At 37.7% G+C, this 16,011-nt stretch overlaps 1 protein-coding gene and 1 long non-coding RNA gene across 2 annotated transcripts in view; both read left to right on the top strand.

The window, feature by feature from the left end:
• The window catches only part of LOC146506426 (transmembrane protein 132C), a 265,985-nt gene that overhangs the window by 102,312 nt on the left and 147,662 nt on the right, over positions 1 to 16,011 (top strand). The gene's annotated exons all lie outside the window — the stretch shown is intronic.
• LOC146506429 (uncharacterized) lies at positions 5,534 to 15,873 on the top strand. Its single transcript, XR_014877327.1, has 2 exons — positions 5,534 to 10,666; positions 10,750 to 15,873. It is a non-coding gene; the product is annotated as an uncharacterized LOC146506429 (long non-coding RNA).

Genomic DNA, 16,011 nt, shown 5'->3' with positions numbered 1-16,011 from the left:
ACCAGGGGGCTGGAACCCAGTTGGCTCTTGCTCATATTTTAAACATAACTAGCAGCCACTTTCTCATCATTCAATTTTCAAGTAGTCAGTTTTTTTTAATATTAATTTTTTTTTCAAAATATAAAAAAAATACTGTTGTGTAGAAACAGACATTCGACAAATGTTTTTCTCAAACTCCCCTTCACAGAGCTACTGTCTGCTCATTAACCATGTGACTGAGTGAAACGAAACATCATCAATTAACAGAACAGACATGCTAGATGAATTTCTAATTCGTTTTTGACACGCACAAGCTTGGGCTTTTATAAACAATCAAAGAACTCTGTGATAATGGGTCAAGCATAAATTGACTCTTGGACTCTTTGTGCCTTAGCCTGTATTTCTGAAAGGCAAAGAGGAGAACATGGGGAGGAGAAAACACCTGAGAAAAAAAGCCAGTCTGTTTTTGTGCTCATTGTGTTATTCTTTTTACAAATTCGAGATGGGTTGTTTGTCATAAGTTTTTTTTTTCTCTATCTTGTTATGTCACTGTTTTTCACTTCCATCTTATTAGCTGCACATTCATTTAGGTAACTCATCTTCAATGCTGTGCTCGCTGACAGGTTTCATTTCTTTTCTCTGGGCTTTTTACTTCTTTCTTCCAACATGCTTTTTGTTAAATGGCACATCCTTAAAATGATACAATGAGGAGACTAAGGTCATATGTATCCGATCAGAAAAAAGAGAGTGTTATGTAGACAGCAGAGGTGAACATTGTCTGTTTTTGACCACGCAATCTGTGCTATGGTGTTTCTAGGTGTTTTACAGTGTCTACTGGTCTTCAAGTTTGTTTCAAGTTTGTCTTTTGTTTTCATTTCCTTTACTACATCAGTGTCTTCAGTTAAAGTGGCTGTTACTTACTTAGACTTCCAGTCTATTTTCTTCCCACGAGTGAGAAGGACTTATCCAAATGTCTATAAAAAATGATTTCTGTAAACGGCGCTGTAAAAAGTTTGGATAATGGTTGGCCTTGTATGCTATGTTTTTTCAAGGGTAGTCCCATGTTACAAACTTAATTTCCCTAGTTTCTGTGAGGCCAAGTTCCATCCTCCTCTGTGCCAGCACCAGAACACATTGTTCTCTGTTCTTTGTTAGAGGTTGCTCAACTTTAAAATATAATAATGGGTTGTGATAAAAGCTTGCACATTCTATCTGGCCATTTCCTCGGGATGGATGCTCTTTCACAGCCTTGTTTCTGCTTGTTCTATTGCCTTTTGCATAAAGGCAATTAGAGTTCTTGGACAAACTCTTGAACCAACCCAGAGTATATTTTGTTAATCTAAGCTATTGTTGCAGTCTCTACGATATGGTTTGCACCCTTCAGTAACAAATGATACAAATCAAGAACTTACTTTTTAATTGATTAAATCTGAGATCAGCAGAGCAGAAAATTGCTCAAATAAAAAATAAAACCAAACCAGGCAAATTAGTTAGAATCTCTTAGCTCACTAATCAGTGACAGCATTGCCTGTAACTTCAAAAGGCGGAAAATCAGGGCAAAACTTGATGACGGATTCATGTTCGGCGCAGCTCCAATTCAGTCAGCATTCAGTGAAAAGTATTTAACATCGTCTAAATCTGTAGAAACCCTTGTCATAGCATTTTGATGCTTTGAATCAATGATTAGTTGAGAATTTCAGGATTTTTCATCAGTGGGAATGTTGACAGGCTGAGGGTCAAAGTGATTAGTATCTCCCTCATTAAAAAGCTGTCATCTTGAACTGTGCTATCGTTGTTTGGTTAGCTAATTAGTGAGATGATTACTGATGAGGGGATAAATGCCTTGTGTGCGCGGGTGTGTGTGAAATGTAGATAGACAGCGATAGATTACTGAAAGGGAAAGAAGTTTTCTTTCTGCTTCTGTTGTCTGTATATTGTTTATTTTTATCTTAATCCATAGACCAATTCAAAGGTGTGCTTTTCTGGAAATTTGAAAGGAAGCACCCTGACTACTTTTACTTAAAACAATGAAAGTCTGATCTAGAAACATTTCAGGTTTTTTCACACTGTTAGTCCCTTTGGTCTTATTTTGAAAGTTCAACCAGCTAGAAATTAATTTAGTTGCTTCTCACAAAACAATCCTAGTCCTGTGGTTGGACGTACCCCAGCTCCACTGTTTTGTGCAACAGCTGCGAATCAAGCAAGCATTCACTTGGTTTAATTGTTCAGGTGAAGAAATGTTCAAGTAAGTATCTGGAACTCAGTATGGACGATGGGTTTTTTCGAGTCGTAATTATAATCCAGAATACAATGTGTAAAATGTACACATTTTTTAACCTGTAGTATGCTCACCAATTACAGCAGTGCTGAAACTGACACTTAAAGCTGCAACATCAACCCACACATCCTAAACAAATGTCAGGTTCAAGCAGCTTTCAAGAAAAACAAAATCCTTTTTTCAATGACTCAAAATATCTTATAATGGCTGCAAATCTGATTTCAAGAAGATAAATGTTCTCTTCCTTTGTGCTAAGTTTGAGACAAGTATGCAGCTTAACTGGACCTTAAGGGTCATATATTATATGTAATATCTAGTGCCAAAGAAAACAAGCATTGCTTCTTCACTGGCATCACTTTTCTTTCCTGTTATACTGACATTGAATAAGGTTTGGACATAATAAGGAAATCTGTTATGTCTGACGGACATAAAGCTGTCACTTTACTGGCTTGAGAAAACCAACATGCACTATATTTCATCTTTGCATAAATCTTATCTATTTTTATTGTGTATGTCTTTATATTTTTTCCTGTTTCCTAGTTTACTTGCTGGTTTAATTATTTTCCCATTTGTTGTTTCTGTGTGTGTTTGCTTGTGTATGTGTAGGGATTAGTGGATTTTTCCTAGGATCAGAGGGGAGATGTAGTTCTAAGGACCAGCTTGTCCTCTCTGGTGGTTACACTGCACACACACACCATACCCTCTGTATCTCTCTCTCACACAGACACACACAGAATGCCGAGCATGCCTTTATTCCACAAAGCTCCACCATCGATTTCACCTCAAAGGCTCTCTCACCAGGATGAAGGCAGAATCAGTTGTATTTTCTGAACTGTGTATATCTGTGCGAGTGTGTGCATGCTTTTGAGTAAAGCATATGATTAGTATGGCTAAATACTAATAAAATTACTCAGTCACATTATGAAGACCCACCTCTCTTCTGGGGACAAAAAGAATGAAATCTAAAAATCTGAATATGATATAAATAATTTAAGTTGCTTGCTTACAGTGGGTAGCTTTTTCACCTCTTTTTGTGTTGGTCCTGTGATAGAATAACAACCTGTCCAGGCTGTACCCCGTCTTCCACTATAAAATAAGTAATAAGTTCCAGCCATGATAAACAGTTAACAAATAGATACATACTTAATTAGTTAAAAAAGTCACTTTAGTTCTCCAACTACGTTAAATTTTATTACAAAAATCACTTTTTTTTTATTCAGTGAGACTGAAGTAAAATGAAAATCATATACTCACTAAGACATCTGCACCTATAAGTTTAATATGTTAAACATTTTACTACACCCGAGTATCTCCCGTTTTTTCCAGCCCATCTCTCTGTATTGCTGTCTTCCTTTGTGCTTAGATCTTTTTTTAGTCTATTTATCATATTCGCTAAAGGAAATCTTTTACATCCCTTAGATCAGAGATCACTTTTGTTGTCCATTCTCTATTTCAGTCTGTGCTTCTGCAGAGGCAGCACAGCACTCTAAATAATCACCTTAGCCATTAAATTGAGCTCAAGACAGCATGTACCTCCACTTGGATACTGTATATCTCTCTTTAGCCTATTCCCTGCTTGAATTGCCATGTGCTCATGCATATACTGTGAGAAGAAAAAAATCCTTCATGTATTCAAACTGCCTGAAGGAAAATGTATCACATTAAAGGTCACAAGTCTAATTGTCCATAGTCACTTGGATATATTTCTTTTCCCTATATACATAATTTTTCATATATAATCATTAACTGTCTTGTTGCATTATTGACTGGATAATTAGACATGAACAAGTGTTAAAAGGTCTGTGAGTTAGGACTGAACGGAAACAGCTTCCTTTCAAGAGATCTGATTTCTTGATCCTCTGTGCCAAGTTTTTGGGTTATTTTTAGACTTTGAATTATTTTTGATCATATTTTAATCTTACATGAAGTTTCAGTCATTACTTAGCTTTCATTTTTTTCTTTTAGGTAACAACACTACTTTGCTAGGCTTAGATCAAGGTTATGGTTGGATAAAATATGAACTTCATAGCGCTAAATGCCTTTTAACAAGATCACTTCTATATTTAGTCTCAACCCTACAATATACTCATTATGGATATACTTTGATTATGTTTTAGTGCTCCTAATACTGGTACTTATTGGATGGACTATGGTCCTAATATGTGTATATGCATTAGTCTGTGTCAGTCAATCAACCATTCTTACAAATTTACACACAGGCATATTGACAATTTGCCAGGCTAGCAATGTCAAAAAATAAACAGTTAAAAAAAAATCCTGTCCAAAACCTACAAGTGAGTGCTGAAGACAGCTTTCATCATGTTTATCTAAAGGATCAAAATTTTCCCACACTGATGGATGTGTAAGGAAGCTATTCTTTGCTAAGTCTTTAATCTTAACAACATAAAGTCAAGGTTGACTGCTTTGACTAGTAGTCAGAAAAACACATTGCAGCTTTGATCTGCTGCGAGTTGAAAGAATAAGGAACGCAGTGCTCCTCAGATGAAAAATAAATCCCACTTTTTTTTATTCTCTGTAAAGCAACATGTCATTTTCATCTTCATAACCAAGAGTGGCAATAGATTTGTTAGGGTGCCGACGCAGAACGAGATCTTTTGGTGTTGTTTCAGTGGCACATCAGTGGGGTGTGTCTGTTACGAGAGGTCACCACAATGACTTGCCTGAGCGACCTCAGGAGTTGTGCTACAGTACCAATGTGACAAGGTGCATTCAATAAAGATGCATATGTGAAAGATTGTGAGTGTCAGTACACAGTGGTGATTTATAAAACGTTGCCAGGAACGTACAGGAAATTAAGTGAAGTTTATGTAGTCATAAACACCAGATGCAATTTGTGACACAACCCCAAAGGGACTTGTGTTTCCTTCCAGAATTGAACCAGACATCTTTTGCTATGGAGCCACTTTAACTGTTAAACAGTTGTAACTGTTAAATATGTTTCCCTTCATTGCAACAGCCATTGCCACCTTTTCATTTTCTCAAATCCCCCTGAGACGTAGGAAAGATGGTAAACTGGTTAACAGTCCATGACCAAGACATACACACATCAAACACCTACTCGGTTCTATTTAACCCACACTGTCAATCACTATGTGTTTATTCCCCTAATCCAGCCCCTGCTATCATTCTGTCTACAGCATTCGTCCTTACTTTCTCTCCATAGTTTACCTGTCATCACTTAGCTTTCCTACTTCTCCTTTCTCTCTTCTCTCTCATCTCTCCTCTCTCCTCTCTCTCTCCTCTCTCGTCCTCTCTCTCTCTCTCTCTCTCTCTCCCACCCTCTTCTCTACGTCCTTCTATCTTTTTCTGTCCTGAATATTCATGAGGCTGTTATTTGCATTGCTGGCTCCTGAAAGAGGCTGAATACACAAAGGTGACAGCCATCAGCCTCGAGATAGCGCCAGTGTTTGTGCATTATGGGACTGTGCATGTGTGTCAGGGCAGGGAAAATAGACAGAGGTAGACATGGAAGAGAAGAAAAAATTCAGAGGAGAGAAGCAAGGAATAGACTCAGGGAGAAGGAGATAGCACCCTATTTTGGCAGTTTCACTTCCAAAGTGATTGACATTGTCACTGATATTGTAATTAACGTGTTTGTGTACCAGTGTGTGTTTGAACTGAAACTTAAACATTGTTGACCTTTAAGCTCAGTTACTGATATGATGATGATCCTTTCTGCACACGTACATGTGGCCCATGTCTTAGTTTAGCTCTCCTCTCTTCAAAACAAATATCCCTCCTGTCTCTTTTCTTCGTGTTTGTTTCCGTGGCTCTACCACTCTTTGAGTTTGGTTTCTGCCAGTGCCCGACTTAGGGATGCTTATAATGGAAATGCGTGGCCGGTTATTGTGTTGTGTTTATTGTTCATGCTACTCCTTGTTGCAGGATAGAAGAGCTCCATTTAGAAATAGGGCTCCTCTATGCTGCTCTTGTATTCCTCTGTGCTGAGGATGTACCAGTTGCATGAGTTAGCTCCTTTAAACCAAGTGCTGTGTGTGTGTGTGCTGTGTGTGGTTTTCAGTGTGCTTGAGCATTTACCTCTAAGTTACCCCAGGAGATAAAAAGGATATTGGGATAAGTTTGTTTTTATTTTAACAAGATGGGGGAGAAGAAGTTGATATTTTTATTCATGAAAAATCTGAAGCTATTTTTTTCCTTCCACTTATTTAGTATCTTGGCCTGGGACCCAGGCTCATGAAAACTATTGTCTGTTTTATTATTCTGGGACCCACTTGAAATAAGCTACAGATGTTCCCATTGTAGAAGTCGCGGGTTTTACTGCATGCTGGCTGAACTGTGGCTGCACTTTGGCTCCTACTCCAAAAGGGAATTATTGTGGAACACATTATGTGTTGTGTAGCAGGATAAGTGTGATGCATGCATATGTATAATTGTATATATATGTATATATATTAGTGCTGAAAAAATTAACTAATTAATCTCACAATTTTCTGTTATTAATCGCGATTAATCACAATTACTTGATCAATAGCCTGGTTGCAATTAGATTCTTTTAAATTTATATTTAAGCTTGTAACTGACATTTATGCATTATAATGAAATAAATGCAGACTAAACACAAAGAATTTATACTTAAATTCAAAGAGAATTTGAATAGTTTTCTTCAACATACACTAATATGTAATATATATAAACGCTGTCAAACAATTAAAATGTTTAATCAGATTCATACACGGGGTAACTGGATTCATTTTGATTAATCACATTAAATATCATTCTTTTTTATTCTATATTAATCACATCTCATTTAGCATTAGGAAATAGACTCGAGAAAAAGGGAAAATATCCGCACTTAACATGTTTATTGAACATCTTGAACATTCGTGTTAACAAAAAAACTCTGTAAACATTATCCACTCTCTCTGTCACTCTTCGGGAGGCACTTCAAGTCCTTGAAACAAGGAACGTTTATCATCTTCCATATTGAGCTGATTGGTTCAGCTGCCCGTCACTACCAGATCAACTGCCCATTTGCGCATGTGCGAAGGTAACTTGGACAAACTGCCTGAAATGCGTTGACAGAAACATTTCAGGGATTTTGAGTCATTCTGCACTCTAGATGTGGTAATTGCGTTAAAAATTTGATTTGGCGTTGATTAAAAACAGCACAGTGTCAAAGCCCCTTTTCAAAAACCAAAAAAAGCGGTCGTCATATGCTTTTTAGTAAACGGGAAAGACAACGGGAGGAAAAATATGAAAGCCAGTGGATACTAATTTGGTGGGCCAAAGGCACTCTTGATATCCACACTGATTTAATATTGGTACATCTTTTGCAGCATTAGTTTTTGCAAGCTTTAATTGGGACTGAGCTTCAATAATTTGCCTCTCATCCTCTCACCTGTCTAAGACATTTGCAAAACTTCTTCAAATAATACTACCCACCCTGGTACTCTGCCACAGAGATACAATGCAAAAGCCAAAAGTCACTACATTTCCAGTAATCCTTTAAGGACTTCTGCCAGGTAGGGCCTATTGTTATAAATCTTTTTGCTGTTTTCTTTACTCACTTTACTCAATGCAATGAAGACAGCTTAAACTGGATCTGTGAATGCATTTTTATCAGAAAAGTGTACTTCTTTCTGTGCGCTGTTATCTACAAGGTCCTCCATTGTTGTGGAATCATTCCATGCTTCAGAGACTTTCTGGTGTAAATAGTGTGATCATATGGTCAACATTTCATATGTATTTTCTTTCTGTTCATTTTTAATTTATACAAACTTGCTCCTCACAGTACTGATTTCCCTTTTAGTATACCTTCCTTTTCTTTCTGCACTCTCATCTTGCAGGCTACTGTTTTGTTTTTTGTGTGTGTGTGTGTGTGTGTGTGTGTGTGTGTGTGTGTGTGTGTGTGTGTGTAAAATATATAAACATGTTTACACGGCCACGCTAAGGGGACACACCTCCCTTTCAGTAGCAAAAAATAATTCCCTGTACTCAGACTTTGCCACGCAGTCCAAAGACATGCAATTAACAAGGTTAGGCTAACTGGTGATTCTAAATTGCCCATATGTGTGAATGGTTATCTGTCTCTGTGTGTTACCCCTCTCACATAAATGAACCTGTGTTACATAGAGTATGTAATCCTGGACTCAGTGTTGTGTTTAATGGTTCTTCATTTGCTGATATTTTACTTGTTATTTTCTCTTTTTCACTGCATCTTCTAAAACAACACGTGGAAACATACTGTATATTCCATACGTGGAAACACTGTTCTTCAGACCAGATTTTGGTGAAATGACCAACTCTTAAACATATACCTCAGGGGTATCATTTATAAATATAGTGTATGCACAAAACAAGCTTAGAAAGATGTGCACTTCTCTGCAAACCACCTTGGCATTTCTAAAAACAAAAGATGGAAAAATGTGTGCAATTGCACAGACAGTCTTACCCATAAGCATAAACCTATTTGGAGATGTAAAAACTGGCAATGTGGATGCTGACGTGGTGAATTGAAGTCAAACTGTAAAATTAATTTTGAGGAATTGTTTTACATAATGCCTTAACTAACACACATGTCACGCCTTTACTTGTAGATCCATGTTATCATAAACATTCAAATCAGCAGCACAGACCTATTAAATTCTGTGCACAATTTCGCTCTCTCCTTATCACATTCCCAGTCCTGGAGGGCAGAGGAGAAATCTGGACTGTATGCTGCCGACACTCTTGGTCCGTATCTCCCTGCAGCTGAAATGCAGGATGTGGCAGTATTCAGGAAATCTGGCTTGGCTCCGATGTTCAATGACCATTGGACAGCATAAATATTAGTTGAAATCCGAAGTGAAAAAACAACCAAGAGCTGCAGAGCATGTTGTAATTGTTTTCAACATCATATATTCTACTTCTTTCAGCTGTGCCTGTTAGGGCTCATCACAGTGGATCATATGACACCATCTGACACTATCTCTAGCATCCTCTTCTGTCATACCAACCCTCTGCGTGTGTTCCTTTACTTCATCCATGAACCTCCTATAGTTCGTCCTCTTTTGCTTCTCGTTGGTAGCTCCATCTTCAACATCCTTTGTCCAACATACCCCGTTCGTGTTCTAACCCCTTTTCTTCTATTTATCCATAAAACCAAGCACTATCTTAGTTTTCATATATATGTTTTTTGTTTCAGTTCTTAGATTTTACTCAATAAATTAACTATGCTGTGAACATGACTGCTGTCATGCATATGACCTTCCAGACACCATGATGACTGCCACAGGACTATGTGAATTGCAGACTTGAAATAAAATCAATGACAACTTTCATGCAAAAATTATACTGGAAATTTTCATGATGATTAGGGAAAGATCACCATAAAAGCTTGCGTTGTTTATTGATTAGTCTGATGTACGTAGTGCACAGACTCACGTGTGTAGTGCAGCAGGGCTGCTGCACCACCAGAGAACAAAGCAACTGAAAGAACCATCAATCAGTGACCGTCTTTGTTATGTTTTCTATTGTTATCTTATTCATGTTTGGTGTGGCTGTAGCTCAGGACATACAGCAGGTCATCTACTAATTGGAAATATCCTCGGGCAAGATAATAAACCACAGCTTTTGTGACTGATAGATAGAACACACTTAACCCTTGTGTGGTGTTCATATTTTTGTTACTCAGCCAGTGTTCATGGGTCTGGTGGACCCGCTAGAGTTTTGGCTTTCCAAATTAACACTATCAAACAATTTTATGTTAAATTACTAAACAGATGTTTACTTCATCCCAATTACGAGCCATATGAATAGCAAACATAGTTAATTTTTTCCCTTTACCTTTGTTAGATCACATTTATGAATTAATGTGCTTCTTGTTTTTATTTTTATTTTTTATAAAATGTTATAAAAAACATAAATCAGTTATAATCAAGTGGAGTGAGTGGAAAGACACAACACATTTACACGTGAAGCAATATGTTTTCAAAACTAAATGGGATCAGCTGCTCATCAATGGTGACATTAGGCCCAGGGTTGTAAAACAGGGGGAGGTGGTGCACACACTTATCCCACACTGTCCTGATGGCAGCTAGCTTGTCTCTCTGCCGTCGAGCTGGTCTGTCGTCTCGGTTATCAAAACGGATAATCCTGGAAATTTTGTGGAAGTTTTCCAGAGACATTGATGCACGGAAAGGTTCTTGCCGGTTTCTGCATCCCACAGGGATTCTGTGGATTCCCCTTTGGACCTGAAAACTCCTGCAAGGATAAGAACCCCAAAGTAGGCCTTTGGAGTTCTTAGATGAATTTGGTCCATCTCCTTCCACCTCTCTCCAAAAACACACCTTCCTTCTAGATTACTGCAATCCAGAATAATTTTCTGGATGGAATCTGGGATGAAAAGCTCAAATGAAGACTTGATGTCCTGCACATGAGTAACTGTCAGCCGTGTTGGCCCTTGCTTATCACAGTAGCAGCTCTGCAGGGTGGCTCATTTCTTGGGCAAGAAGACCATTCAATGTCACCAGTTATTGACATCCATATTTCTTCACTTGCTGTCTGGTGGGCTTGTTCTGGTCCTGGAGCTGGCTGCAGATGGGGTACTCGTCTTCGTTTTGTTACTAAATGGTGCTCAACCTCATCCTCTTCTTCAAAGTCACTGTCAGACTCTGAATTTTCAGAAATGTGAAATATTCTGAAACCTCTTTGTCAACATCATCATCCGAAGCTCCTCTCGCTTCCAAAATCAATTGGATGGCCCTCGCAGCAGATAATCTTTTGCCATCTTGATCAGCAAAGTCTTATTTATAGTATTATGCCCCTAATTTGCAGGTGGGACAGGGTATGAGAAAATAAAATTTGGATCCCTCAAGAAAGAGGGTAAAATGTGTGGGAATGTAAGAGCAGATGGGGTTGATAGTTGAATTTTCAACAATGTTGCAACTTTGTGCGGGAGCAGGAGGGGAAGAAAACACTATCAGCAGCACCAGAAAGGAGGAAGACAGAGTGTGGGAACACAGGAGCTACACTTTCAACACTTTTATTAGACCTGAGTCCAGTGGACCCGAACACCTTGTATGTAATGTAAATGCGTGGGGGGAGGTACAGTATGAGGTCATTGAAAATTAGTTCGGATTTATGTTCTTCACAGAAAATAAGCCAACGCCAATGAATTTCAGGTTGAAAAAATAATGAATTGTTTCATTTTTCTTTTGAAAAAAACTGAAAACGGGTCTCACAGACCCGAACACCATACAAGGGTTAAGCATAAAACAGTACTTGTATGGATAGGTGAATAAGACATATTGTATAAATCACTTTGAGTGCTAAGGTAGAAAAATGCTATATAAGAACCAGTCCATTTATTTCTGTGCATCAGTATCCACACGATGCTTTAAACCGACAGTCTAAGGTTGAACGAGTGTGGGTCATGAGGCTGATCCATTGCTCAGGTAGACTGAGGATATTTCTCCCATGCTGGCTTTTCCTCATTGGCTTCCTCTTAATCAAATTTAAAATCCTTCTACTCTCATGCAAAATCTTGAATAATGAAGTCCCAACTTATCTTAAAGACCTTAAAGTAACATTTCAGTCCAATAGAGCACTTAGGCTTTCAGCTTCAGCTTTCAGGCCCCTGTGGAACACTCTGTGGAACCAACTCCCAGTTTGGATTTGGAAGACAAACACCTTCTCTACTTTTTTAGACTAGACTTAAAACTTTCCTTTTTGATGAAAATATATAGCTAGGGTTGGATCAGATGACTCCCTTAGTTGCAGCACAATAGGCCTAGGCTACTGGGGCCTTCCCATGATGCACTCAGTGTTTCTTCTTCACTCACCTTTTTTCGCTCACTATGTCTTTATACATCACTTTGCATGTAATAATTATTTATTATTCATCTTTGGCTCTCTTCCAGAGCGTCTTTTGTCCCATCTTTCTCTCCGCACCGGAGACAGTCACAGCAGATGGCTGCCCCTCCCTGAGTCTGGCTGTACTGGAGGTTTCTTCCTGGATAAAGGAAGTTTTTCCTTCCTGTTGTCACCAATTGCTTGCTCATAGGGGGTTGACTGATCTTTTAGGGTTTTCTCTCTATTGCTGTAGGGTCTTTACCTTACAGTATAAAAGAACATCAGGTAACTGTTTAAATTACCTACATTATATAGCTTTTATATTACAAAAAAACAAAAAGGCCAAGAACTTGTCCTACAAAATGCTACAATTGTGAACACACTCACTCCTTCTTTTTATTTCTTTACTTTTATTTTTAAATTCTTGTATTTCAAAATTTAAAAACATGTACTTGGGAAATAAAAAGACAGGTTTTGACCCCTTTTTCCCTCACAGAAGAACCCTATTTGTGCTTGATCAAGTGTGACTGTGCCCCTCTTTCCTTTTCAGTAGCAATTCAGCTATTGAATGGCTGTCGTACTTACCCACTGAGCCAGTGAACACCATCAAAACTACAGCAGTTTTTTTTTTCACACATATGATTGCTTATCTACCATGGCAGTAATAGGCTATGTGTTGTTGCAGAAAATATATTTCCAACACAGCAGACAGAAATAAACCTGCCAAAATGTTTTCCGTCTTGGTTGTAGTGACACATGTTTTTTTTAGATGTCTCTCCAAAGAAGAAGCTATTATTTCAGGCAAAAAATTCAATAAATAAAGTGATGGTTGAGTGCTTAAAGTTCAGCTAATCTGGACTCAAAATTTCCCATCAAACTTCTCCAGTGATGTGTATGAGTTTGATTCTGAGCTGTGCAATCACCGAAGATGCCCGCCCGGAAAATAAGGCTGTTACTCTTTATTCCAGGCATGTTCCACCCCTATAGATTAGATACAGTTTGATGGACCTTCACAATAAACAATTCCTTGATCCTCCAAGATCACACAGTAAAAAGCACTTTTTTACTGTTTTTCTATTCTTTGACTTTAAACTTCTGTATGCTATCTTTGTAAGTGCTCAAGAATAATCTGTCACAGGTTACTGTTGCTGTGACCCTTATAATCCAGGGATGGCTTGTAATATTGTGATCGGGGAAATTCAAGCTTGCTCTACTATTCCACTCATTGTCAAATCACTCTGGATAAGAGCTTCACACACTGTAAATGTGTAAAACTTTAATGATCATCTTACTTATTAATGAAGGAATTGAAGAGCCTCTGAAGTCCCTTTAGATTTTAGAATGAGCCGGTTCCTCAGGGAACAGCAGGCTGTCTTAACTCTTTGCACACTTTAGATTCTTCTGTCAAACCTCGTAGTACAGCATGTCATACCTAAATGCAACATGAAACTAATTTTAGAATTTGCAAATGCTCATTTAGTTAATATGTAGCAGATTTAGCATTTCAAATAACCATTAGAACTGCTTCATTAATGTCATTATTTTCTTTATGCATTTTTTTATGCATTTCCAATCCATTTCATTTAAAGTTCAAAGTAGGGAAAGCAAAGATGTCAGTTCATGTTATTGTTGTACAGCTGGTTATTTTGGTCCCTGTCTGCATCTCTATCCATTGCTATTATACTGCACATTTATTGCAAGGCAGCGTGATCGTTAAGGGCAGTTAATTGCTGAACTCGAACTAAAAACACATTTTAAACAGATGCTTCTCATTGCTGTAGTATGGTATGAATACATGGCTGGCTCTATGATTGACCACCATGATTCATGTTTGCTCGTTTATCAGTGCTAATTTGCCAGGCTAATCTCCCCATTAAGCTCAGTGAGAACATTAGCCTAGCAAATTAGCACTGATGAATAGGCTATTATTCAAAGCAAAATCCCCACTTGTCTCATTTTTTTTTGTTTTTTTATTTCTTCCTCTTCAATCCCTCTCTCTTTCCTGTCATTTTTTATTTTATTTTTTATGGTTCCTCGTTTCCCTTCAGTTTTTTCAGGCTTTGCCTTTAGTATCTAGTGCACTGTTTGCTTTACAACTCAGTATACTGTATAGATTTTTTAAAAAGAGTTCCAAAACTGGCAAAGACGCAGAATGAATAAATAGGATGTTCTACAATTTCATTTTAGGCCATGTGTATGAAAGGGATATAACACTGTAAATGGATGTTAAACACATTTGTTGGAGCAGCTTGTTGGAAAAGCAAAGGCATCAGAGATGCCTCCAGTCTTTACTCCGTTTTCTGCTGTCTTTTCTTCTCCCCTGTAAAACCCCCCTCAGTTCTAATCTTAGCAGTACTTAACGAAAAATGTTCCAGCTTACACGCATTCAAACAAATACACATTCTTCCAAACACACACACACAAAAACACAGTGAATTTTTTTAAAGTAGCGTGTTTTACATGGTTTGATCTCCTTTATGATCTTTGGCTCTGAAGGTAGTCTCAATTCTGTGTTGTATTCCAACCCCTATAGAGGGAAACCACAGAGCTCCAGGGCTTGCAAAGCTTTGTTTGCTTGTATCTCTCAGGGAAGAAGAGAATGAAAGAGAAAATTAAGAGGGGAAACGGAAATATGGGGACAAGAAGGAATGAGTGAGAAAAGACAAAAATTAAAGAATAGGAAACGATAAATAGTTTGCCATCTATCCTGTTTATTTTGTTGTCTATACTTAATCTGTATCTCACTTTTTGTCTTTCTCATGTTATTGACTGTTTCAACCATGCTCCTGCCTACTCTGTTTCACTTAATAATATGAGTTTATCATTTGTGTTATAGAGTCAGATAATTAATATAAGCAGCCATATTGTGATTAGTTGCCAGACAGCTTTCCTGCAAGGCCTCCTCTTTATCTGCCCATAAAGCACAATATGCAAAGACACCTTGCACACACAGTTAGGCACAGATGCTCTTGCACTCACACATACATGCACATATGTACACACACAGATTTACAAGTATTTCAATGAGTGGCCTATAAAGTGTTAAAGATTTTGCACCATGATTTGATCTCAATATCAGTTCCTTAATTTAGACTTGTGGCTTTCAATGGATTTTAAGTCTCTGTATTTCTCAGTTGTATAACATTCCCAGATGTCACCAAGGGCCACAAAATGTCCAAATGTAGAACAATGCAGTAGGTAATAAAATAATCTGAGGCAATCTGATGAATTTAATTTGTACTTGATACAAAACCACTATGCTAGATCTCTGCCAGCATGAAGTAAATGCCTGAAATAATGCAAGTTAATTGCTTCAGGTCAGAGGGAACTCTCTAAACTGAGTCCTAAGGAGTGTGAGCAAAATCACTTTGCAGAAATAACAGAAGGAGGGAAGAGGCTGACTTTTGTTGAATTCCTGAAGGAGGGAAATGTAATGGCGTGCCTGTTAAATCTCTTCTGGTGTCTTCAAACCTAGTATGCAACAAAAGCATGAAGCAGAGCTGTCATGCCACCGCAAGACACCATAATATCTGTTCAAAAAGAGGGTTTCTTAATCAATTTTATCCAACTCATGATGTTTTCTTCACACTAGAGAAGTCATTTAGGTGTTTAAGCCTATAATCAGCACTGATTAATAACACAATTGGAAAATAATGAAAAAACAAACAAGAAGATAATAATCATAAAAGACCCACATGAGATAAGAACCCCAATCTTCTGAGTTAAACAAACACTCTCATATATGTGATCTAGGATCTACTAGCCATATCTATTGTGTGATATCAAACATTTATACAACAATTTATACAAATCAACATGCAATGTTAAACATACATTTCACACAATTTTTGTTTGTTAGAGTTTTATTTGTTGTATTTCTCTCATCTCTGGGGATGTGACAGAGGGTTAGTGAATGTTTGGGGTATTTTAACATCACTGAT

Source organism: Neolamprologus multifasciatus, chromosome 12 (assembly GCF_963576455.1).
Source record: "Neolamprologus multifasciatus chromosome 12, fNeoMul1.2, whole genome shotgun sequence".
Lineage (NCBI taxonomy): Eukaryota > Metazoa > Chordata > Actinopteri > Cichliformes > Cichlidae > Neolamprologus > Neolamprologus multifasciatus.
Note: the sequence above shows the minus strand (reverse complement) of the source record. Positions and strands in the feature narration are given on the sequence as shown.